The sequence below is a fragment of the Pristis pectinata genome, chromosome 2 (genome assembly GCF_009764475.1).
Source record: "Pristis pectinata isolate sPriPec2 chromosome 2, sPriPec2.1.pri, whole genome shotgun sequence".
Lineage (NCBI taxonomy): Eukaryota > Metazoa > Chordata > Chondrichthyes > Rhinopristiformes > Pristidae > Pristis > Pristis pectinata.
Window position 1 is genome coordinate 96,893,937 of NC_067406.1, and position 25,574 is coordinate 96,919,510.

The window sequence follows — 25,574 nt, forward strand, 5'->3', positions numbered from 1 at the left end:
CCCCAGGTTAGAAATGTCAAACATCAGAGGACATGCTTTTAAAATGGGGGGGGGGGGGGTGGTGGTGGTGGAAGAGGGCGGGTGAAGTTTTAAGGTGATGTTAGGGGCAAGTTTTTTTTATGCAGAGTGGTATGCCTGGAATAGGTTACCAGGGGTAGTGGTGGAAGTGGCAATTTGGTGGAGTTTAAGAGCTCCACATGAATATGAAGGCTTATGGATGATACACAGGAGGACATTTAGTATAAATTGGCATCAAGATCAGCACAATATCGTGCTGTATTGGTCTATGTTCTTACGCTATCCCGTGATTCTTTCCAGGTGAGGCAGAGATTCACATGCACCTCCTCCAACCTTGTTCATTGGGTTCGGTGCTATTGATGTGGCCTCCTCTACATTGGTGAGCATAAGAACATAGACCAATCCCCTGCTGTACCAGTCTATGTTCTTATCAAACTTATTTTCCACACTGCATAACTAAGAAATGTACGATTACTGTAATTTCATTATTATATTAATGATCCAAAAGGAGAGTAAAAAGCTTAAAGGAATCATTTTGAAGAGTGAGAACTTGAGCATCGAAGAAGATAGAACAGAGACCAAAACAAAGACTATGCAGAGAAACTAGTTGACTGCTACATCATCAAAACTCTAACAGATCTCCACCTCCATGCCTATTTATTTGGTAGGGAGTCCTTACTCCCCACTAATGACCCTTTTTCCCTTCTCCAACGCTCCTCTTCCTCTTGGGGCCTTTTGCCCTTTCTCAAACTTTTCATTTCCAATTGCCAAAATGACATTCACTGTCTTCTCAACTCCCCTCACCCACTCCAACCTGACCGCCACCAAACATGCAGCACTCCACTCACTCAGCATCAATCCCAACCTCATCATCAAACCCACAGACAAGGGTGTTGCCATTGTGGTCTGGCTGACTGACTTTATCTTGCAGAGGCTAGGCGGCAGCTTTTGGATATCTCCTTGACACTACCAACAAACACTAGGTCACTGTTTCCAATACCATCACGGATCTCATCACTTCAGGAGATCTCCGCTTCAGTGCCCCAACTCCATACTGCCCATTTCTATCTCCTACCCAAGATTCACAAACATGACTGCCCTCATAGGTCCATTGCTTCTGCTTGCCCTTGGCCCACTGAACTTATGTCCTCATATCTCAACTCTGTCTTCCTCCCCACTTGTCCAGTCCCTTCCCACCGACATTCGGGACACCTCACATGCTCTCCACTATTTTAACAACTTCTAATTCCCTGGCCCCCACCAGCTCCACTATGGGTGGTCAGTCCCTATACACTTCCATTCTCCATCAGGAAGGCTTTGGGGCTGTTTCTTTCTAGAACACAAATCCAACCAGTTCCCTTCCACTAACATTCTTGTCCACCTGGCGAAACTTGTGCTTACCCCGAACAACTTCTCTTTTGATTCCTCCCACTTTCTACAAATAAAAAATATAGCCATAGACACGTGTGTTGGCCTCAGCTACACCTGCTTTTCCACTGGCTACATGGTGCACCCATGCAGAACTTGTCAATTTTAAATCAACCGCTACTAACATCCACCCTGCCCTCAAATTCACTTACACCATTTCTGACACCTCTCTCCTCTTTCTTGATTTCTCCAGATCCATCTCAGATGGGTGGTGGGGGAAGGAACGGTAGTGTAGTGGTTAGCGTAATGCTATTACAGTGCTAGTGACCCGGGTTCAACTCCAGCCACTGTCTTTAGGGAGTTTGCACATTCTCCCCGTGTCTGCGTAGGTTTCCTCCGGTTTCCTCCTCTATTCCAAAGACGTACGGGTTAGTAAGTTGTGGGTGTGCTGTGTTGACACCGGAAACGTGACAACACTTGCAGGCTGCCCCCAGAACACGCCACACAAAAAGATGCATTTCACTGTGTTTCGATGTACATGTGACTAATTAAGATATCTTATAAACTATTCACTGGCATTTACTACTAACCCATTGATTCCTACAACTACCTACAACTACCCTCCTCCCACTGTCTCTTGTAAGGACACCATTCCTTTCTCTTAGTTTCCCCATCTCTGCCACATCTGTTCTTGAGATGAGACCTTTCACTCCAGGACATCTGAGGTGTCCTCCTTTTTCAGGAAATGGGGCTTCCCCCCCACCTCCCCCAAGAAAGGACAGGGGTAGGGTTCCTTTGGTCCTTATCATTCACTGCACCAGCCTACACACCCAGCACATCATTCTTTGACATTTCTACCAGCTACAACACGATCCCACCACCAGCCACATCTTCCCCTCCCCACCTCTTTCTGCTTTCCGCAGGGAGCAAACACTGTCTCAGTGACTCCCTGGTTCACTTATCCCTCCCCCTCCTCAGGCACTTTCCCCTCTAATTGTAGGTGGTGTAACACCGTCCCTACACCTCCTCCCTGACCACCTTCCAGGACATAAACAGCCCTTCCAGGTGAAGCAGATTCACATGCACCTCCTATGACCTTGTTCATTGGATTCGGTGCTATTGATGTGGCCTCCTCTACATCGGTGAGACCACGCACAGACTAGGCGGCCACTTTGCTGAGCACCTGTGCTCCATCCACCATGGCCATCTGGAGATCCCGGTTGCTAGCTATTTTAATTCCCCTCCCCATTCCCACACCAACCAGTCTGTCCTTGGCCTTCTCTAGTGCCAGGGTGAGGCTAACTGCAAACTAGAGGACCAGTGCCTCCTAGTCCACCTGGGTAGTCTACAACCTGACTGCATGACCATTTAGTTTTCCAAATTCAGGTAACTTGCTCCCCCTCTATCCCTTTCTCTCTCCTCCTGATCTATCCCAGTTCCTCCTACAAACATCCAACTCCCACTCCACAGCCCACTATCACACAGTTTCTTTCCCCTCCTCCACCTACTCCATCTGCCCACCATCCACGCACTCCTCCCACTGGGTCTTCCCCCACTGTTCATCTGTACACCCCACCTCCCTTATTTGATTCCCTGCTCCATCTTCCTCTCCTATCAAATTCCATCATCTGCAGACCTTTTTGCTCCACCCATCCCCTCCCAGCTTGTCACTATTTCCACCCTTCCTTCCTCTATCTGACTATCACCCCTCCTCACCTGGATCCACTCATCTCCCTCATCGTATCTCCCCTTTACTCTTTCAATCCAGATGAAGGGTCTCAACCTAAAACGTCAAGTCCATTTCCCTGTACAGATGCTGCCTGACCCACTGAGTTCCTCCAGCAGAATAAAGACTTTTGCCTAACAAAGAAAATGTCAATCCACCACTGTCCCCTTTGGATATCTGTGCAGAAAAAAACACTGAAAATTGAAGTAACAAATTTCATAACAACATTTTAAAAATCAATAGAACAACAAAATTTTTAAATGAAATATTGGTTAGAAGGATTCTCTTGGTGGCGCTAGATGGATTAAGTCGCATTTTGGCACTGCTCCGCTCCCTTTTAATTTTTGTCCACCACCCTTTCACTACCTATGTTAAAGTATTAATAATACTTTTATAATACTTTTATATGTTTGGACTTTGATTTTTAACTGCTGGAAATGACTACCAGAGGGAAAGCAGCAACTGAATCTCAACCCACTTTGGAAGCTATATCCAAACTCCTGGATGAAAAAAATGAAAAATTTAATCAAAGATTTTCCACTTTGGAAGTGTTGTTAAAGGAGATCGAAGGTAGATTAACAGCACTTATAAACAGGAAAATGCTAAACAACAGAAACAAATTTCTAAACTGGAGGAAGCTGGCAAACAAAGTGATCATAGATTAGACTCCTTGGAAATTAGCCTCGACTACTCAAGCACTGGAACAGTACAGACAGAAGACTATTGATTTATAAAGTCGAAGTCGGAGAAAAAACCTGCGGATAATTGGTCTACGTGAAAATGTCGAAACTGGTAATCCTATTGAATTCTTATCCAAATTTTTGATGGATGTGTTTGGCTCTGAAGTTTTCTCTGCAAAAACCACGACCAGTAATATTGAGATTCCACTATGTGAATACTAAGGACCATTTAATTCGAATTGCTCGTCGTAAAGGAATTATCCAATACAAAGATTTTAAATTCCATCTGGTTGAAGATTACAGTCCAGAAATTATGAAAGAGAGGCTGCTTTTTAAACTGATCATGTCGCAGCTGTATCAAAGGAAATTTCAACCTGCATTGCTATTTCCAGCTCATTTAAGGGTTGTTCTCCCTGATAACTCATGTAAATGGTTTGGATCCATGGACGAAGCTGAAAAGTTTCTTGATGATCGACTTTCGACTTCAGATGACCAATAAATGTACAGTTTTTTTTATTTTTCATATCTTCAGTTTATAAGTCAATAACTAGCTCATGGATCTGAACTTTTTAAGTCTGGAGTTCTTTGTCCTTTGTTAACACTACCGTGTTTGTTCTGGAATATGGATATTTATCATGCTCTTATATTATAGTTCTTTTTTTCTTTTCTTTTATTATTTTTAATTGTTTATTTTTGAAATAATTAAGAATCTGACTTGGTAACATTTTTTTCTTTGAAATATTGGTAACACTGTCTTTTTTTTAAATGTCGCCTTTTAGAATTTTTAACTGTGTAGAAGATTCCAGTAACTTTTTTGTTTCTTTGTATGTTTATATGTCTGAAATGTTTATGGTACTTCTATCTTAATGTTTTGACTAATGGTGGTGTTTTGCATTCCTTTTAATTTAGAGATTTGCCATCAAGAGAGGTGGAGTTAAGGGAATTTGTAGTTAGCTTTCTGGCTGTCTATTGGCCAGTTTTTGGGCCTTTGTGGGTGGGGGGTGGGGCTATTCTTTGTATAGTTTTTCCTTTCTGGGCTGATCCAGAACTACAAATATGTCTGAATTGTTGTAACATCCTGCTCCCCTTTGAACGTTTTCCCCTCTTCCTGATTAATGTCTCCTATGCAGTAAGGTTAACCTTTTACATACCATATGCTTTATTTAAGTAAAATGGATATTATTAACTTTGTTTCATCGAATACAAATGGTTTAAACCATCCGATTAAATGGAAGATTTTTAAAGTTTTCCATTGATTGAATGGTCAGATTATTTTTGCTCAGGAGACTCATATTAGGAAGGAGGATAATCAGCATTTTTTCAGGTTTTGGAAAGGTCAACAATTCCACGCTAATTCACAAGCCAAGGTGAAAGGAGTTTCTATTTTTATAGACTCCTCGATTTCATTTGTTCATTATGAAACAATTTCAGACCCGAATGGTAGATTTTTATTAATTACTGGTTTACTTCATAACAAAAAAGTTGTAATGGTTAATGTTTATGCACCTAACATTGATTACCCCGAGTTCTTTAAACATTTACTTGCATCTCTTCCTAACTTAAATGAATATATGTTGATTATGGGTGGAGATTTCAACTGTTTGAACTCTTCGATGGATAGGTCTGCATCCAGTCAGGTACTTCCAAACAAATCCACTATCTTTATCAATTCCTTTTTAGTTGATTCTGGATTTCAGGTTTTTGCACCCTAACGATAAAGAGTTTTCATTCTTTTCTCAGGTTTACCATAATTACTCTAGAATTGATTATTTCTTTATTGACTCTCGATTAGCTCCATCTGTTATTGATTGTAAGTATGATGCAATCGCCATTTCCAATCATGCCCCTTGAAACTATCAATTAAACTAACTGACGTAATTTTTGGTGCCAAGCAATGGTGGTTCAATTCTTCTCTGCTTCAGGATTTAAACTTTGTTAATTTTATTAAAGAACAAATTGCCTTTTTCTTTTCAACTAACTCTACAGAAGAAATTTCCAATGGGATACTATGGGATACCTTTAAAGCGTATATCCGTGGTCAAATTATTTCATATTCTGCTGGATTGAAAAAAATGATCTAATAATGAAATACATATATTGGTTGATGAGATTAAAGAAATTGATAAAAAATACTCTGTTGCTCCTAATTTGGAGCTTTATAAAAAGAGAATTGAACTTCAATTGCAACACAATTTGTTATTAACATCCCCAATTGCAAATCAATTACTCAAAATCAAGAGTCAGTTTTATATACATGGTGATAAATCTGATAAATTATTGGCCAACCAACTAAAAGTTGCTTCGGCTAAATGTTAGATTATTAAAGTTCATAAATGAGATGGTAATTTGACGGTTGACCATAACCAAATTAATAAAGCTTTTCAAGAATTTTATTCCTCTTTATACCAGTCAAAATCTCCCGAGGATTCCACCTTAATGCACAAATTTTTAAGGAAATTGAACATTCCGAAATTACCACTTAACGAACATTTAACATTAGATGCAACCATTTTGGAGGAAGAAGTAAAGAAAGTGATCTCTTCGATGAATTCTGGTAAAGCACCAGGTCTTGATGGGTATACAGTAGAATATTTAAAATCTTTTTCTGATCTTCTTTCTCCTTGGTTATGTAAAATTTTTAAAGATGTCTTATCTGTAGGTAAATTACCACAATCCTTTTATGAAGCATCTATTTCTTTAATTCCTAAAAAAGATAAAGATCCTACTGAATGTGCATCATACAGACCTATCTCCTTATTGAATGTGGACTCCAAAATATTTTCCATAATATTAGCTACTAGACTGGAAAATGAACTTCCACAAATTATTTCTGATGATCAGACAAGATTTATTAAAAATCAGTATTTGCAGTTTAATATTAGGAGATTAATGAATATTGCTTAAACCCCTTCATCTGAAGTTCCAGAATGCGTTATTTTGCTTGATAGGGGTTGAATGGCATTTGATAGGGTTGAATGGGAATATTTATTTAACACACTTGAGAAATATAATTTTGGTCAAAATTTTATATCCGCAATCAAATTGATATATCATACACCTTTGGCTTCTGTACTTACCAATAATCAGAGATCCCCCTTTTTCAGGCTTTTCCAAGGTATTAGACAGGGCTGCCCCTTAAGTCCTTTACTATTTGATATTGCTTTGGAACCTTTGGCAATTGCTTTTCGTGACTCTTCTAACATATCTGGCATTAGTCGTGGAGATGGGATGCATAAGGTATCACTACATGCAGACGACCTATTACTTTATAGCTCTAACCCTGAGGAATCCATCCCTGCAGTATTATCATCGCTTGCTCAATTTAGTGGTTTTTCTGGATCTAAATTAAATCTTAATAAAAGTGAGCTTTTCCCATTAAATATGCAAGTTCCAATCTATAGGCAATCACCATTTAGATTAGTGACCGATTATTTTACTTATTTAGGTGTTAAAATTACCAATAAGTATAAGGACTTACTTAAAGTTAACTTTTTACCCTTAATTGATCATGTTAAACAATTGTTTACTAAATGGTCCCCACTGTCCTTATCACTGATTGGTCAAATCAATGCTGTTAAGATGACTATTTTACCTAAATTTCTGTATCTATTTCAGGCGGTTCCAACCTTTATCTCTAAATCCTTTTTTGATATTATTGATTCTAAAATTTGTTCATATATATGGCAGAATAAAAACCCAAGGTTAAGTAAGAAATATTTACAGAAATTAAAAAAGGATGGCGGTATGGTTTTGCCTAATTTTACATTTTACTACTGGGCAATTAATATTTGATATTTAATTTTTTGGACACAAGATTTAGATGTAACTCAATGTCCACGATGGGTGTATCTAGAGCGTGAGTCAGTGCAAGGGTTTTCATTGGCTTCTATTTTAGGGGCCTCGCTCCCCTTTGCACTTACTAAATTGAATAAACAAATGATTAATCCAATAACTAAACACACAATATGAATATGGTTTCAATTTCGTAAATTTTTTGGATTGAATAAATTGATCTTATCAAATTCTATCTAATTTTTTCTTTCAACCATCTAGAATTGATCTAGCTTTTCCTTTATGGAAAACAAAGGGAATATCATGTTTTCGTGATCTATTTGTTGATAACTGTTTCTTGTCTTTTGAACAGTTGTTTAACACACACAATTTGCCTAGATCACATTTTTTTAGATATTTACAGATTAGAAACTTTTTAAATGTTACTCTACCTACTTTCCTGATACCACATCCAATTGAAATTACAGAAAACATTTTTGGTTTTAACCCTTATCAGAAGGGCTTGATAGCAATAATTTATGATTTGGTTATGAAAATATGTTTAGGGATATCAGATAAAATTAAGAATGAATGGGAAAGAGAACTTCTACCTATAGAAACATGGAAGAAAATTCTCCAATTAGTTAATACCTCTTCAATGTGTGCTAGACACTCTCTAATACAGTTTAAGGTGGTTCATAGGACCCATATGACTAAGGATAAGCTAGCTCGTTTTTATAACCATATACATCCCATCTGTGATGGATGTAATTCTGAGGTGGCTTCCCTGACACATGTTTTGGTCCTGCCCTCTTTTGGAAAAATATTGGAAAGACATTTTTGATATAATTTCAGTGGTATTGAGTATTGATTTACAACCACATCCTATTACTGCAATTTTTGGGTTACCGATGATGGATTTGGGCCATTTATCTGCCTCAGTTTGTCGTATGATTGCATTTGTTACATTCTATTTAAATGGAAAGATCCTAAACCTCCTACTACATTCCGATGGTTTTCCCAAACTATAACATGTTTAAACTTAGAAAAAATTAGGAGTGGTACTATTGATCCTTTGGTTAATTTTGAAGAAACTTGGAGCCCATTTATCCAGCATTTTCATATGATGTAAGCTGACCTTTTCCAAATCCTTCTCAATAACTTTCTATTCGAATATAGAGTGGAGTTAATGACATAACATTTTTTTCCTCCCAATCGATGAAATACGACAGCCCAGATTTTGTTTAGTTCTTGGTTAGTTTTTGTTTATTATTACCATTCATTTTGTTTTGTTACTTTTTTTTAGTTTGGGTTTTTTTTCCTCATATAATCAAATTTCTTTTAAACCTTTTTCATGTTCAATTATTAAGATATTGGGAGGTTCAGATTACATATTTTACTCTTTGTGTTTGTATACGTTAACTGTTATTATTGTAATCCTGATCCCTTTAATATCATGTGTATAATTACTATTGTTATGTATATTAATTTGAAATTTAATAAAAAGATTGGAAAAGAAATATTGGTTATAAAACACTAAAATCTGAAATTAGTGGTACAATTGTTCAAAAAAATTTCTATAATGTAAACTTTTCACTGAAATTTTATAACAGAAGCCACTTTAGGTAATGGAATGCCTCTGCGACATTCAAGAGCTTAGACTAATCTTATGTGATGCATTACAGGTTTCCATGTTATCTGAGCAATACAATAAAAAGGCATTTTAGAGCATAATTAAATGGGCAAACATTGCAATGGATTAATTCTGACATTATTTACCTCCATTGGTCTTCATTTGTAGCCAATTTTAAAAGATCTACCCAAGGACAAAAAAAATCAAAATTCAAATCTCATCTGCAAGAATTAATGATTCATTAGAACAGAATTGAACATTATGAACAATACAAAATGAAACATGAACATGGATTAGACTTATGAAATTCTCAGAGATGCCATTATCAATACAAGGTCAGGTTCATAAGATAGAGATTGCTGATACAAATAATTTTACAATGAAACAGAAAATGTTAGAAATAAAGTTTCAGGTTGAAGAATAGTTCTTTCTGTTTCTCTTTCCACAGATGCTGCTTGACCTGCCAAGTGTTCTAGCATTTTCTATGAAACATTTTATTTGTATTTTCTGTTTTTATTTCAGACTCCTGTATTCGCAGTGCTTTTTATTTTCCTTGACAATTTTAATATATTTTTTAAATATCAGCCAAAACCAAACTCGTAACTATTACATTCATTAAAAAAAATCATTATGTTCTGCAGAGAAACTATCCAAAGTATCACATTTTATTAAAGGTGAGACCAAAAACTTAAATTAAAAAGATGAAAAAACTCATTAGATTCAAGTTTATACAAGCACATTGACAACAGGTGTCCGCCAAAGTGATGTTGACTCTCTCAGTTCTTCCACTACAGTTACTCATTCTAACCTACTCACTTTGAACTTGCAGCATTCTGCTCACTAAACCCTTTAACATGGGCAGTGCATTTATCATTTGGCAAACTGATCTTTACCACAGAGAAACTGAACATGAGATCTCTGATACCCCCTCATACCCACCCCCCCCCCACCCCCTGGAACACAACTCCACTAATGAACATCAGGCCATTTTCTCCTAATTACTGATCTCATTTTCTCAGCTAATCTTACCTCCACATACTCCAGCCTCATGATCTTCTAGTCATGCATAGCACACTTCTGCATCCTCCCAAAAATCCACATGCTGGACTGGAAATTTTTTTAAAAATCTGCAGACATTGGAAATCTGGATTCAAAACTGAAAACACTGGAACAGGTGAAGAGTCTTCACCCTGAAATATCAACTGTATTTCTTTTTCTAGAAACTCTACCTGACATGCTGAGTGTTTCTGGTGTTTTCTTTTTTTTATTTTACATGCAGGACAGTCCTGGTAGACACATTCATTCAGTCAGTATTTGCCCCAAAGAACTTTTTCCGACTCTGACTCTATTAATTTTACAATTGCCCAGTCCCTTCCCACTTAGATCCATGATTACTCTATTGTGCTCTGGCATTTTTACTCGTTTGGCTGTCCACAAGCAACCTCAATTTTCTCTTTAAATATACATTACTAAATTGACAATATTGCCATACTTTGCAGCAAAGTACTTTCACTTTCTCAGTAAAATTTATTGGAAGAAATAATAGAAATGAAGATGCTCACAATAATTCCTACAATGAGAAAAGGTATGAATGTATTAAGATATGAATGAGAAAGATGCTCATATATGTGCTAAGAATGTGAATCACAGGTAGAGATGGCAATTCTTGCTAGATTTCAACATCATGGGCAAAAAATATCCTCTTGGTATCCTACCTTAGATTACATGTCAAAATCAGCTGGACAAGCCATCACAACTAAACCCAAGCCCAATTTCACTTGCCCATGCATACACACAATTTTACCAGTAATTCTGAGAGTTCTACAAATACAGAAAATTACAACTTTCACATTCTTCACCACAATCAAAGCATGCCCTTACATTAAGAATCACAGACACTACTGCTATGTAGCAGTACTAGTACAGCTAATTGGAGTTAACTGAAACGTCAACTGACAAGATGCAACATGAACATCACACACCTACAACGAAATAACACTTTTACAGTTGGAAACAATATCACGAGAGTCTGTAATAATTGGAAACAATCATGAATCAATGCAATGAAATATTAACATACAGATTAAAGTTAAAAAGTCTAGAAAGACTCCCATTTGCCTCAGTAGGTCTCAAAGCACTTCTCAATCAATAAAGAATTAAAACAAAATATAATCACTGTTATAAGAAACTACGTTAAATACTTCAGTGTTTAGTCGCTTCCATATATCAGCATTTGCAAATCACTTTGTTGCACTGTCAACACTGCCGTTGGCGAGGAGGGCCACTCCAAGACAACACACCCATCGTCTTCTGGTACAGGAAAATGAAAGCTAGAAACAAGACGCAAGCAACACCGGTGCCCAACATTAAGCTTCGGGGTCCTGGCCATCTCTGGGGAGCGGGAGAGGGAGAGGGAGAGGGAGAAGGTGGCGCGGTCGCGTTAGCGCCGGGCCGCGCCACCTTCTCCCTCTCGCGGCGGCGCCAGTCACGAGGACGAGACGGTTAGTCCATCAGGCCGTCGCGCGGGGGAAGCACCGTGTGAAACTGATAAAGTAGGACGCACGGCATTGGGCGGGGGTGAGTACTTCTATGTGGTCGTTTTACGGAATTAAAGGCACGTCGCTTACCATGGTTTCCCTGCGAATGAATTTTGGCTTGTAAATTTATTTTGAAATAAATAGCATCTTTTCAAACTACTGGTATTGATGCTAAAAATGGCGCGAAAGAAACTGACAGTCGCTTTACGTAGTTGCCACAAGTTCCTGTTATTTGTGATGAAATAGGTTGGACGGTGGCAGTGTTTCACGGTGACCAGCTTGGTATCTGGCGCATCACTCACAAGGAAAGGGCTGAAACGGAGTTGGTAACAGTGCGAACTACGGGATCAATCATCCCAGTTCCTCTGGCTCACTGCTTTCCCCTCTCGAAAGCCTTAAATGCTTCATATGACCAGAATTGGATTCTTGTTGGTTAGGATTGACCTGCCGCCCTTCTTCAGACATCGTCTGAAAGCTACGTATCTTTAATAAAATGCTGGTTTCCTATTTTCGTCAACAAAGGCTATCTCAGTGTAATTGACATCCTGTCCGGTCTAATTCTTCATTCCCTTTCTTACCCATATCTGTCAATATTGTAATTTAAATAATTCCAATCTCTCCTCATTATCTACACCCTTAAACACTCATTCAGCTACAGCTCATTCTCCATATCCTTCAGTTTCTGTGACATACTTAAATACTACTTAATTTAAAACTGGTATATTGTATACCTATGGAACATGGAAACTGATTTGCTGCTGTTTTTTTCTTATTGTTGTGGCAAAGAAGGATGTCTCATTGGGTCCATGCTTCTGGCAGAACATTCCAACAATGAAATTGCCTCTCCCCTTATTTTCCTGCAGCCCTGCACACATTCATTTTAATTTTATTAAGTTCAAATTTTGGAACACTTTGTTCACTCAACTTGTTGGAACTTAAATTTGGTATATACTTGAAAATGATGAAACATTGACTTTGTTACTCATTTCACAGCTGCTACCTGACCTGCTGAGCATTTTTGCAGGAGTAAAATTAAATGGGATCACCAGTTACCATAAAAACTAACAAGCAAGTGCAGCAAGCAATTAGGAAGGGAAGTGAATTTTATTACAAGAGTAAAGCAGTCTTACTCCAAGTATATAGGGCCTTGGTGACACCACACAATTATATATACAATTTTGGCTTCCTTACCTAAGAGAAGGACATATATGGTAGTGAGAGGAGGCAAGGGTATGTTGATATTCCAAGGCATGTTGATATTAAGAAGGAGGAGTAGTTGGGTGTCTTGAGAAACATTAAGATGGATAAGTCCCCAGGGCCTGAATGCGATCTATCCCAGAATACTGAGGGAAGCAAGGGAGGAGACTGCTTAGGTCTTGACAGAGATCTTTGATTCCTCTGAGGTGCCAGATGACTGGAGTATAGACAGTGTTGTTCTTTTGTGTAAGAGGGCACAACAGTGGCTATTCTCAACCAATCCAGGTTCAGACCAGGAAATGATAGGCCAGTGACTCTAATAGGCAAATTATTGGAGAAGGTTCCTAGAGATTAGACTTACTCGCATTTGGAAAAGCAAGAATTTATTAGGGAAAATCAGCATAGCTTTGTGCAGGGGAGGTCCTTTCTCACAAATTTGATTGAGTTTTTTGAAGTTAAAAGTAGGGCAGTGGATATTGTCTTCATGGACTTTAGGAAAGCATTTGACAAGGTCCCTCTTTGTAGGCTGGTCCAGAAGTTTCACATGGGATCCACGATGAATTAGTAAATTGGATGCAAAATTGGCCTGGTCATAGAAGACAGGGATTCTGAGTGACAGGATTTTGTTTTACACAGACTGGTGGGTGCCTGGCAGTGCGTTACAGGCACCCACCAGTCTCTGTGTAAAATAAAACTTGCACCACACATCTCCTATGAACTTTCCTCCTCTCAGCTTAAAATGCATGGCCCCTCATGACAGGTTGCACTTGAAGCTGAGGGGGACCAAATATCCTAGCGGGGAAATTTACTTTTGCTACCAGAGAGGGTTTAAACTAGATTGGCAGAGGGGTGGGACTCGAGAAAGCGAAATCAGTGAGAAGACAGGTACATGCAGCAACCAAAGAGTGTAAGCCTAGCAATCAGGATAGCCATGTTTACAGTAATAAGGCAGATAGGACCACTGCTTTAAATTGCATCTATTTCAATGCACATAGCTTAACAGGTAAGGCATGGATTGCTTCTAGGGACTAAGATATTGTGGTCATAACAGAAACGTAGCTGAGAGAAAGGCAGGGAGGCAGTTCAGTGTTCCACGATACTGATGCCTTAAGCGTGACAGAGGTAAGAGTGGAAGGGGTATTGCTTTTTTGATCAGAGAGGACATAACAGCAGTGCCTAGGATATCCTTGACAGATCATCTAACAAGGCCATTTGGGTCGAACTTAGAAATAAGAAGGGAACTTGGTGACTCTATTTAAAGGCAAAGGAACAGTTGGTGAGTAGGAGGCTTTTAAAGAGTCATATCAAGAGTCCAGGGGTGGCATGTTGCTGTTAGGACGAAGGGTAGACATACCAAGTTCAGGGAACTCTGGCTAATGAGAGATTTCACGGCTCTGGTCAGGAAAAAGAAGGAAGTGTACATCGCATTTAGGCAGCTGGGTACAAATGAATCCCTTGACGAATATAAAAGGTTTAAGACCAGGCTTAAGAGGGAAATCAGGAGGTCAAAAAGAATGTATGAGATGGATTTGGCAGGCAGGGTTAAAGATAAACCCAAGAGGTTCTTCAGTTATATTAATAGTAAAAGGGTGACTAGGAGAGACTAGGTGTGGAGCTGCAGGAGATGGCCAAGATTTTTAACATCTATTTCTTCTTGGTGTTTACTAAGGAGAATATCATGGATGCCAGAGAAATGAGGGTAATAAGTAGTGAGGTCTTGGCTTATATGCAAATTAAGAGGAAGGAGGTATTTGTAGCCTTGAAGTGCATTAAGGTGGGCAAATCACCAGGGCCTGACCAAGTGCAACCCCGAACCTTATGGGAGGCCAGGGAACAAAGTGCAGAGGCCCTTCTGGAGATATTCGCTTCGTCGTTAGCCACAGGCGAAGTTCCAGAAGACTGGAGGGTGGCTGATGTTGTTCCATTGTTCAAGAAGAGTAGCAAGGATGGATAAGGGAACTGCAGGCTGGTGAGCCTGACTTCATTTGTAGGGAAGTTACTGGAGGGATTTCTTAGAGACAAGATCTACTGTCACTTGGATAGTCATGACCTGATCAGGAATAGTCAGCATAGGTTTGTGCATGAGAGGTCATGTCTGATGAACCCTCTGGAGTTTTTTTGAAGAGGTAACTAAGGGGATAGATGAAGGTAGGGCAGTGGATGTTGTCATTATGGACTTTAGTAAGGCCTTTGACAAGATCCCGCATGGCAGGCTGATCAGGAAGGTTAGGTCACATGCTATTCAGGGGGATCTAGCAAGGTGGATTCAAAAATGGCTCGATGATAGGAAACAGAGGGCGATGGTTGAAGGTCAATTCTCCGACTGGAGGCTTGTGACTAGTGGGGTGCCCCAAGGAACAGTGTTGGACCTCTGTTATTCATTATTTATGTAAATGATTTGGATATGAATGTACATGGCATGATTAGCAAGTTTGCTGATGATACTAAATTAGGGAGTCTTGTTGACATTGAAGCAGGTTACAGTGAATTTCAGAGATCTTGGGCTGAGGAATGGCAAATGGATTTCAACTTGGATAAGTATGAGGTGATGCATTTTGGATAGTCAAACCAGGGTAGGACTTATACAGTGAATGGCAGGGCATTGACGAGTGCTCTAGCATAGAGGGACCTGGGAGTCAAGTGCACAGTTCGCTGAAAGCGGCTGTGCAAGTAGACAGGGTGATGAAGAAGGTGTTTAGCATGCTGGCCTTCATCAGTCAGGGCATTGAGTTTAGGAGTAGGGACATTATGTTGCAATTATATAAATCATTGGTGAGGCTGCACTTGGAGTATTGTGTACAGTTTTGGTCACCCTATTATAAGAAAGATGTGGTTAAATTGGAAAGAGTGCAGAAAAGATTGACGAGGATGTTGCCAGGACTAGAGGGCCTGAGTTATAGAGAAAGGTTGGTCAGGCTGTGTCTTCATTCCTTGGAACGTAGGAGAATGAGGGGTGACTTTATAGAAGTGCTTAACATTACGAGAGGCAAAAATAAGGTGGACGGTAACAGTCTTTTCCCCAGGGTAGGGGAGTCCAAAACTAGAGGGCATAGATTTAGGTTCAGAGGGGAAAGTTTTAAAAGTTTTAAAAACAGAGGGTGGTGAGTATATGGAATGAGGTGCCAGAGGAAGTGGTTGAGGCAGGTACAATAGTATCACTTAAAAAGCACTTGGATAGATACATGGAGGGGAGAGGCCTGGAGGGATATGGACTGAACGCTGGAAATCGGGACTAGCTTGGTGGACAACGTGTTTGATGTGGACTCGTTGGGCCAAAGGGCCTCTATTCGTACTGTATTACTCTATGACTCTAGTATTAGACATTACGATCCTGGGGATAAAGATACCAGCACTTGAGTCCCAGGTCCCTCTATTCTATAAGATATCTACGCCTCTCATAATATTAATAATATATATCAGGTCTCCCCTCAGCACCTGCCGCTCCAGGGAAAACTAGTTTGTGCAACCTCCCCTTATAGCACCTGCCCTCTAATCCAGGCAGCATCCTGGTAAACCTCTGCTGCACCCTCTCCATAGCCTCCACATTCTTATAACAGGGCGACCAGAATTGAATGTGATACTCTTGATATAGCGTAACCAGAGTTTTATAAAGCTGCAACGTATTAGTAAAGGGATAAGTGATAGTACAGTTTTATGCTGAGTTCTTTTTAATCCGTCGCTCCCAATATCTCTGTTGGGCTTGAATAGATACCATAGGCTGACACTTAAACAATAACAGATTTATTTATACTTTGCTTGTGGATTAAACCTTCACAAGACACTTTGGTGGAGTATCAGCAAGAAAAATTGATATCAAGCCATATTAGGGCAACTGACCAACAATTTGATCAAAGATTGGCAATAAGAAGCATTTTAGGGAAGGAAAGAGAAGGTATGGTTGCTAATGCAAAACAGTTTAAAAAAATAGGGATCTATAAAAGTTAAGAAATAGAAAAGTACATGTATTTTTAATTATTTATTCATGGGGTGTGGACATCACTGTCAATATTCATCCTGAATTTTACCTCAATTGAGGATGCAGTTAAAAGTCAACCATGTTGACAGGTCTGGAGTAACACATGATGTTTGTCAGAAAATTTACTTTTTAATTTCCTTCAGACTATAGGGAGATCTGTAGTCCATTCCCAACAGTTCAACCCAGATGACCCTTGTAACATATTTGCAATTGCTTTTTGAACCATTATTTCCATCCTTTTATTTCAATTTTCTGCTCATCTAAAAACCTGTATCTGGATCCAATCAGGAGGGCTATTTTCTGGTGGAGAAATTTTAAAAAATTCAGCAGATGCCAATAGAGAACTTGAGGATGAGGGAATGCCAGGAGCTTGGGTCTGGGGTGGGAGGGTAGTGATGGTGCAGCAACAGGGACAACAACATTCTAGGGTCCGCCATTGATCATTGTGGGGGTAGTGATAGGGAAGATGAAGTGGCAGGGATGAGATGGGGGAGGAGCAGAGATTGGAGGTGGGGGTACGAGGTGGGGAATTACCCAGACGTTATGTTCCAGTAGGCAGTCACACCTTTCTTTTAAGTAGTGAGGATGGGAGGTTAACTTAGAGTGAGGCAAGTGTAGGGATCCAAAAGGTAGCATTGAAGGTGCATAGAAGTCTAAAATATCAAAAATAGAAGCAGGAGTAGGTCTTTCAAGCTTGCTCCACCATTCAACACAATCATAGCTGATCATCCACTTCAATACCTTCTTTCCATATTCCTTCATCCTTTTAGCTTAAGAAGTACTTGTATCTACTTCTTGAATATAATGGCCCTCACTGCCTTCTGTAGTGGAAAATTCCACACATTAGCTACCCTCTGGATGAAGAAATTTTTCCTGATCTTGATCTTAAATGGCATTCCTAGACTGTTACCCCTGGTTCTTGACTCTCCAGCCATCAGGAATATCCTCCCTATAACTAGTCTGTGTGGTCCTGTTGGAATTTAATACATTTCCATAAGATCTCTTCTTATTCTTCTATGGAATACAGGCCAGACCTCTTTTTGTATGTCAGTCCTGCCATCCCAGGAATCCAGTTTAATAAACTTTATTCCTCAGTTAAGGAGACTAAAACCACACACAAAACTCCTATTGGAATCTCACCATGTATTTACCCACTCGCTCAATGTATCTAAAACATATGGAACTTGTTTGCATCCTCCTTACAGCTTACATTTTCAGCCCCCCCCCCCCCCCCACCAACTCTGTGTCTGCATACCTGACTATGTTACATGTAGAGAAATAAGAGACTGCAGATGCTGGAATCTGGAGCAACAAACAATCTGTTGGAAGAACTCAGCGGATCAAGCAGCATCTGTGGGAGGAAAGGAATTGTCTGGTGTTTGACATTTCTACCCTGGGAAAAAGATTCTGACTGTCTACTCTGTCTATGCCTCTCATAATTTTAAAAACCTTTTCAGGTCTCCCCTCAGCCTCCAACACTCTAGGGAGAACAACTCAAGGTTATCCAATCTTTCCTTATAGCTCATCCCCTCTAATCCAGGCAGCATCCTGGTAGACCTGTTCTGTACCCTTTCCACAGTCTCCACATCCTTCCTATACTGAGGCGACCAGAACTACACACAATCCCCCAAGTGCAGTCTAACTAAAGTTTTATGTAGCTACAGCATGAGTTCCTTACTCTTACACTCAACAGCTCTAGCAATGAAGGCAAGCATTCCATACTCCTTCTTTACCACCTTATCCACTTGCATCACCGCATTCAGTAAACTATGAACTTGGACCCCAAGATCCCTTTGTACCTCAATGCTACAAATGCATACTGTCTCCTTTCATTTGACCTCCCAAAGTGCAACACCTCAGACTTTCCCGGATTAAACTCCATCTGCCACTTCTCTGCCCATATCTGTAACTGATCCATATCCCCGCTGTATTCTTTGATAGTCCTTTATATTGTCCACAAGTCCACCGATCTTGGTATTATCCTCAAATATGTTAATCCACCCATCTATATTTTCATCCAAGTCATTGATATACATCACAAACAACAGGGGTCCCAGCACTGATCCCTGCGGAACACCACTGGTCACAGACCTCCAGCCAGAATAATAGCCTTCCACCCCTACTCTCTGTCTTCTGTGGGCAAGCCAGTTCCGAATCCAAACTTGCAGTTCACCCCAGATCCTGTGCATCTTAATCTTCTGAATCAACTTACCATGAGGGACCTTATCAAATGCCTTACTAAAGTCCATGTAGATAATGTTCACTGCCTTGCCCTCATCAAGCACCTTTGTCACCTCCTCGAAAAACTTAAACAAATTGAGGACGAAGTTGGGTGAAGGGGGGCTGGGGGATATAAGGGAAAGGGAACAAAAATGGGACGTCCAGAGGAAGATCAGAAGGAGAGGGAGGAAAAAGTGATTACCTAAAATTGAAAAACTCAGTATTCATGCCATTGGATTGTATCTATCATTCACGTGCCACTGTCTCTCAGCTCCACTCCTGCTCCCCTGTCCCCCTCTCTAACCTGACACAACCTGCCTGTCATCTCACACCCCTCCTCAGTCCACCAATCATCTCAGAATCCTTTCTCACCACTCCCCTTCTCCTCTTTACGCTGGCCATGCCACCTCTTCACTCTCAGGCCTGATGTAGGGTTTCGTCCCAAAATGTCGATGATTTCTTTCCTCCCACAGATGCTGCTCGACCTGCTGAGTTCTTCCAACAGATTTTTTGTCGTTCCAGATTTCAGTATCTGCAGTCTTTTGTTTCTCTAAAAATAACATCTTCAGGTGTGCAGGCAGAGTTGTGTGGGGGTGGGGGGGGGGGAGGTTGAAATGCGAGCAGTGAGGAGGATGCAAAGAGGCTCAATATGGTTTAGTTCCCTCATTCAAATCATTGATGTATGTTGTGAATAGGTGGAATCCAAGCACTGATCCCCACAGTTCCTTACTAATCACTGCCTGCCATCCAGAAGAAAACCCATTTATTCCTATAGCATGTCGATTATTCTCAATTCATGACAGTATATAACCTCTAATCCCGTGCACTTTAATTTTGCACACTAACTTCTTATGTGTGCCTTTATCAAAAGCTTCGTGGAAGTCCAAATATCTCATTCACTAATTTTCCCTTATTTATTCTATTATCTATCCTTATCTATTCAAAAAAAATCCAGTAGATTTGTTAAGCATGAATTCTCTTTTATAACTTCAATGTGACTTTGTCAAATCCCATCAATGCTTTCTAAGTGTTCTGTTATTGCATCTTTTATAAATAGAACCTAGTATTTTCCCAATACTGATGTTAAGTTTACTGATCTGTAATTCCCCTTTTTTCTTTTTTCTTCCTCTTTTCTTAAATAGTGTGATTACTTTTGCCACCTTCCAATGAGTAGGAATTGCTCCTGATTCCAAAGATTTTTTTAAGCAAATCTGCAGTTACCAGGGTCACTTCCTTTAGTAGTCTAGGATGCAGATTCTCAGACCCTGGGGATTTGACAGCCTTTCGCCCTATTAATTTCACTGGCACTATTTCTTTACTAACTGAGTTCTTTACTAACTAAGTTCCTTCCTCCCTCTAGACTCTTGGATCCCTAATGCATCTGGGAAGTTACTTATGTCCTTCTTTGTGAAGACAGAACCATGTATGTGTTTAATTGTTCTGCGATTTCTTTGTTCCCAATTATAATTTACCTCTTTTCTGACTGTAGGGGATCTACATTGGTCTTCACTAACCTTTTTCTCTTCATATATTTACAGAAGCTTTCACAGCCAGTTTTTATGTTCCCTGCAAGCTTACTCCTATACTCCATCTTCTCCCATTTAAGCAACCTTCTGGTGTTCCTTTGGTGAATTGTAAATTGTTCCCACTTCTCAGGCCCGCTGCTTCTTTTGGCAATTTTACATGATTACTCTTTGGATCTACTGCTGAGCCACATTTGAGCCCACTTTCCTGACTTATTTTTGTGCTAGACTGGAATGAATAGTGGAAGTACTTGTACATTCTTTGAATATTATCCAAAGCCGATGCATTGTTCCTTAAACTATCACAGCCAACTCCCACTTCATATCCTCATAATTTACTTTGTTCAGGTTCAGGACCCTAATTTCTGATTCTACTAGTTCCCTCTCCATCTTAATGAAGAATTCTATCATATTGTGATTACTCTTGTCTAAAGGACCACACACAAGATTGTTAATTATTTCTTTCTTATTGTACAATACCCAGTGTGGAGTAGCTTGTTCTCCACTTGCTTCCTCAATATATTAATAAAAATACATTATATTTATACATACCATGAATTCTTTCTCCACATTTATTGCTAATTTATACCTATATTAAAATTGCCCTTGGTTATAGCTGTATCCTTTTTGCATGCACAATTTTTGCAGCCTGTATGAACAAGAACTGCAGGGAGGATGAGTAAACTGTCAACAGCGCAAGGATCCATTTAAATTGGGGGAGTGAAAAGGAATACAGGAAGAATAGGAGAGAGTATTGTTAGGGAGATGGAACCTGTTTCTTGCAACTACAAGCCTGACGGTGCTGATGCCTGCCAGATGGCAGGATTAAGGATATATCCTTGGTTTTAGGGAGGAATTTGAAATTGAAGAGGAAAGACTAGGTTGTTGTTGTTCATGTAGGAACCAATAATATCAATAGGAGAAAGGAAGAAGTTATGCTTGTGTCCAAATTGAAAAGGCTATCCACCAAGGTAATAAGCTTTGTATTACTACCTGAGTCATGTGCAGATTGCATAAGATTAAACATCAAGCCAGGCAGCTACGTTATTTTGCAATTTTGTGACAGAAATCAACAAAGGTTCCAGACCAGACTGATTATTTTGTCATTCAGCATATCAAACATGGTCAAAGGCATAATAATTCTTTCGATGACTAACTGGGGTACTTGTGTACCCAGAGGGTCAGCCCACGCAACATTAATTTTGAATATCTAGGGTTTCTATCCTCAGAAGCTTTTAGACCTTTTGTGAAAATTACTTTGTCCTAGCAAAGGTGTTTGAATACTCAGAGGTGTCTTGACAGTTATGTTGTACTCCCATTGTAAATATGTAATTTGATAGAACCATTTGTCCATACCCAAACTATTGAAACTGTATTTAATCATGTGTTATTTCATCTTTGCTCTTAAAAGTATAAAACCTCAATGTACTATGAGTTTGGAGGGATTCTACTGAGAGAGTCTCCCAGGAGTCTTCCATCAGGTCTCATCCTAAATGTCTGCTTCTGTTAAATAAAGACCTGTTACATCTACAGCTCCAGAATCCATGTTGCTGATTCAGTCACAACAACACAAATAGAAATAAATAAGTACAATATAATAGAAATTACTGAGATACAGATGCAAAGTGATCAAAATCATGAATTAAATATTCCAAGATGCTCTTGGAAGAAATAGGGAAAATGGAAAAGGACAAAGAGTAGTTCTGATAATAAAGATTGGAATAACAGTGGTAGAGAGAAAGAATGATGGTTCAGAAAATCAAGCCATATAATTAGTTTGGGTGCAACTGAGAAACAAAGGGCAGAAAACATTTGTGGGTGTTGTGTATACACCCCCAAACAATTATGGGACTGTAGGGCATTGTGTATATATAAGAAATTAGAGGCACATGCAGCTAGGGAAATAGAATAATCAAGGGGATATACGCACTGGAAAAAACAAATAAGCGGAAAGAGATTCATGAAATATATCAGAACTATGCTAGTAGATAAGCAGTGGTTAATATACAAATAATTAATAAATAATTTAAAGCAAATTAATCTATGACTCCCCTTAAGACACAAACAAAACTGTGGAATTTATTCAGCAGTGACTCACAAGAGAAGTTGAAGAAATAGAATTTGTTCACATTAATTGACTTGCAGTGTTGCAAAAAGATCAGCATGTCTATGGATTGGGAAAATTGCAGAGTTCAGCAAAGGAGGACCAAAAAATTGATAAGGAAAGTTGAAAACAAAAGGTAATGTGGATCTTTAAGAAGTATATATTGGGGAAGTATAAATTGAGAAGTATATATTGGGGAATAAGGAAATGGTAGAGAAATTATTTTGCGTCTGCTTTCACGGAAGGCATAGAAACCCTCCCAGAAACAGTTGTGAATAACAGGTCTAGATCAACTGAGGAATTGAAAGAAGTTAGCATTGCTAGAAACTAACATTGGAGAGCCAATAAATCCTCAGCATCTGTTAGAACTGCATTCCAAAGTTTTGAAAGATGTGGTTATGGAGACAGTGGATGCACTGGTTGTCATGTTCCAAAATTTCATAGATTCTAGAATAGTTCCCACGGTTTAAGAAAGGAGGGAAGGGAAAATGGGAAACAATGAGCCATGTGGTATAATCTCAAAGTAGGGAAAATAGTATGTCATGGGGCACATAGAAAATATAGGTTTAGGCAGTGCTAACAAGAGTTATTAAAGGGAAATTACAATTGATAAATCTACTCGAGATTTTTGAAAGTGATGCTAACAGAATAGGTAAACCAGGTGATGTGGTGAAACTGAACTTTCAGAAGATCTTCAATAAAGTGCCACACAAGAGGTTATTAAACTGAATTTAGAACAAATAGGATTTAGGGCAACATTCTGCATTGAGAATTGGTTGAGGGACAGAAAAGGCAGCAGGATTTGATGAGTCATTTTCAGGTTCAAAGGCTGTGAAAAGGGTGGTGTGTAGAAATCAGTGCTGGGGCCCCACCGGTTTACAATCTAGATCAGTGGATTAGATGAAGGGACCGCTTATAATACATTCCAGTTAGTAGATGATGAAAACCTGTGTGGCAGTATGTGTTATGAAGGCAATTTCCAGTGATTTTTCGGGAACTGGGTAGAAAATTAAAAAGCAGGACTCCCAGTGTTGTAATCTCAGGATTACTAGCTGTGCCATGTGCTAGTGAGGTGAGAAATAGATACAGCACATAGTGCAGTTCAATACATGGCTAAGGAGCTGGTGCAGGAAGGAGGGCTTTAGATTTATGAATGATTGGGCTCTCTTCAAGGGCAAGTGGAACATGTACAAACAAGATGGTTTGCATTTGAACTGGAGGGGAACCAATATCCTTGCTGGGAGGTTTGCTGGTGCTGATCAGGAGGGTTTAAACTAAAGTGGCAGGGGGATGGGAACCACAGCAGCAGGGCAACAGGTGGTAGGGTTGAGGGCAAGAAGGATGGTATGGCAAATAAGACTGAAAGGAAGGACAGCAAGGAACAGGCTAATAAACACCATGGACTGAGGTGTGTTTATTTCAGCGCTAGGAGTATTTTCATAGAACAGTACAGCACAATACAGCCCCTTCAGCCCACAATGTTGTGCCGACCTTTAAACCTTGCCTAAGGCTATCTAACCCCTTCCTCCCACATATCCCTCTATTTTAAATTCCTCCATATGCTTATCTAGCAATCTCTTGAATTTGACCAATGTACCTGCCTCCACCACCACCCCAGGCAGCGCATTCCATGCACCAACCACTCTCTGGGTAAAAAACCTCTCTCTGATATCTCCCTTGAACCTCCCACCCATTACTTTAAAGCCATGCCCTCTTGTATTGAGCATTGGTGCCCTGGGAAAGAGGCGCTGACTGTCTACTCTATCTATTCCTCTTAATATTTTGTACACCTCTATCATGTCTCCTCTCATCCTCCTTCCCTCCAAAGAGTAAAGCCCTAGCTCCCTTAGTCTCTCCTCATAATGCATACTCTCTAAACCAGACAGCATCCTGGTAAATCTCCTCTGCACCCTTTCCAATGCTTCCACATCCTTCCTATAATGAGGCGACCAGAACTGGACACAGTACTCCAAGTGTGGTCTAACCAGAGTTTTGTAGAGCTGCATCATTACCTCGCGGCTCTTAAACTCGATCCCACGACTTATGAATGCTAACATCCCATTAGCTTTCTTAACTACCCTACCCATCTGTGAGGCAACTTTCAGGGATCTGTGGATATGAACACCCAGATCCTTCTGCTCCTCCACACTACCCAGAATCCTGCCATTTTGGGTAGGGAGGATGAATTTAGAGCCTGAATCAGAACATGTAATTATGATGTTGTTGATATTACAGAGACCTGGTTACGTGAGGGACAGGACCGGCAGCTCAATATTCCTGGCCTTCATCAGTCAGGGGATAGGAGTTAGGGAGTTATGTTGCAGTTATATAAGACATTGGTGAGACCACACCTGGAGTATTGTGTGCAGTTCTAGTCACCCAGCTGGAGGAAGGGTGTCCTGAAGCTGGAAGTGTGCCAAAAAGATTCACAAGGACGTTACCTGGATTGGAGGGTTTGAGTTATTAGGAACATCTGGATAGTCTGTGGCTTTTTTCCCTGGAGCTTGGGAGGCTGAAGGGTGATCTTAAAGAGGTAGGTAAAATCATGAGGGGCATAGATAAGGTAAATGGTCATAGTCCTTTCTTCAGGATTGGGGAGTCTAAATCTAGAGGGCATAGGTTTAAGGTGAGAGGAGTAAGACTTAAAGGAAACCAGAGGGTGCAAGTTTTTCCATACAGAGGGTGGTGGTTAAGTGGAACAAGCTGCTGAAGGTGGCTACAATTACAACATTTAAAGACACTTAGACAGGCGCACAGATAGGAAAGATTTAGAGGGATACGGGCCAAACACAGACAAATGGAACCAACTCAGGTAGGCAAC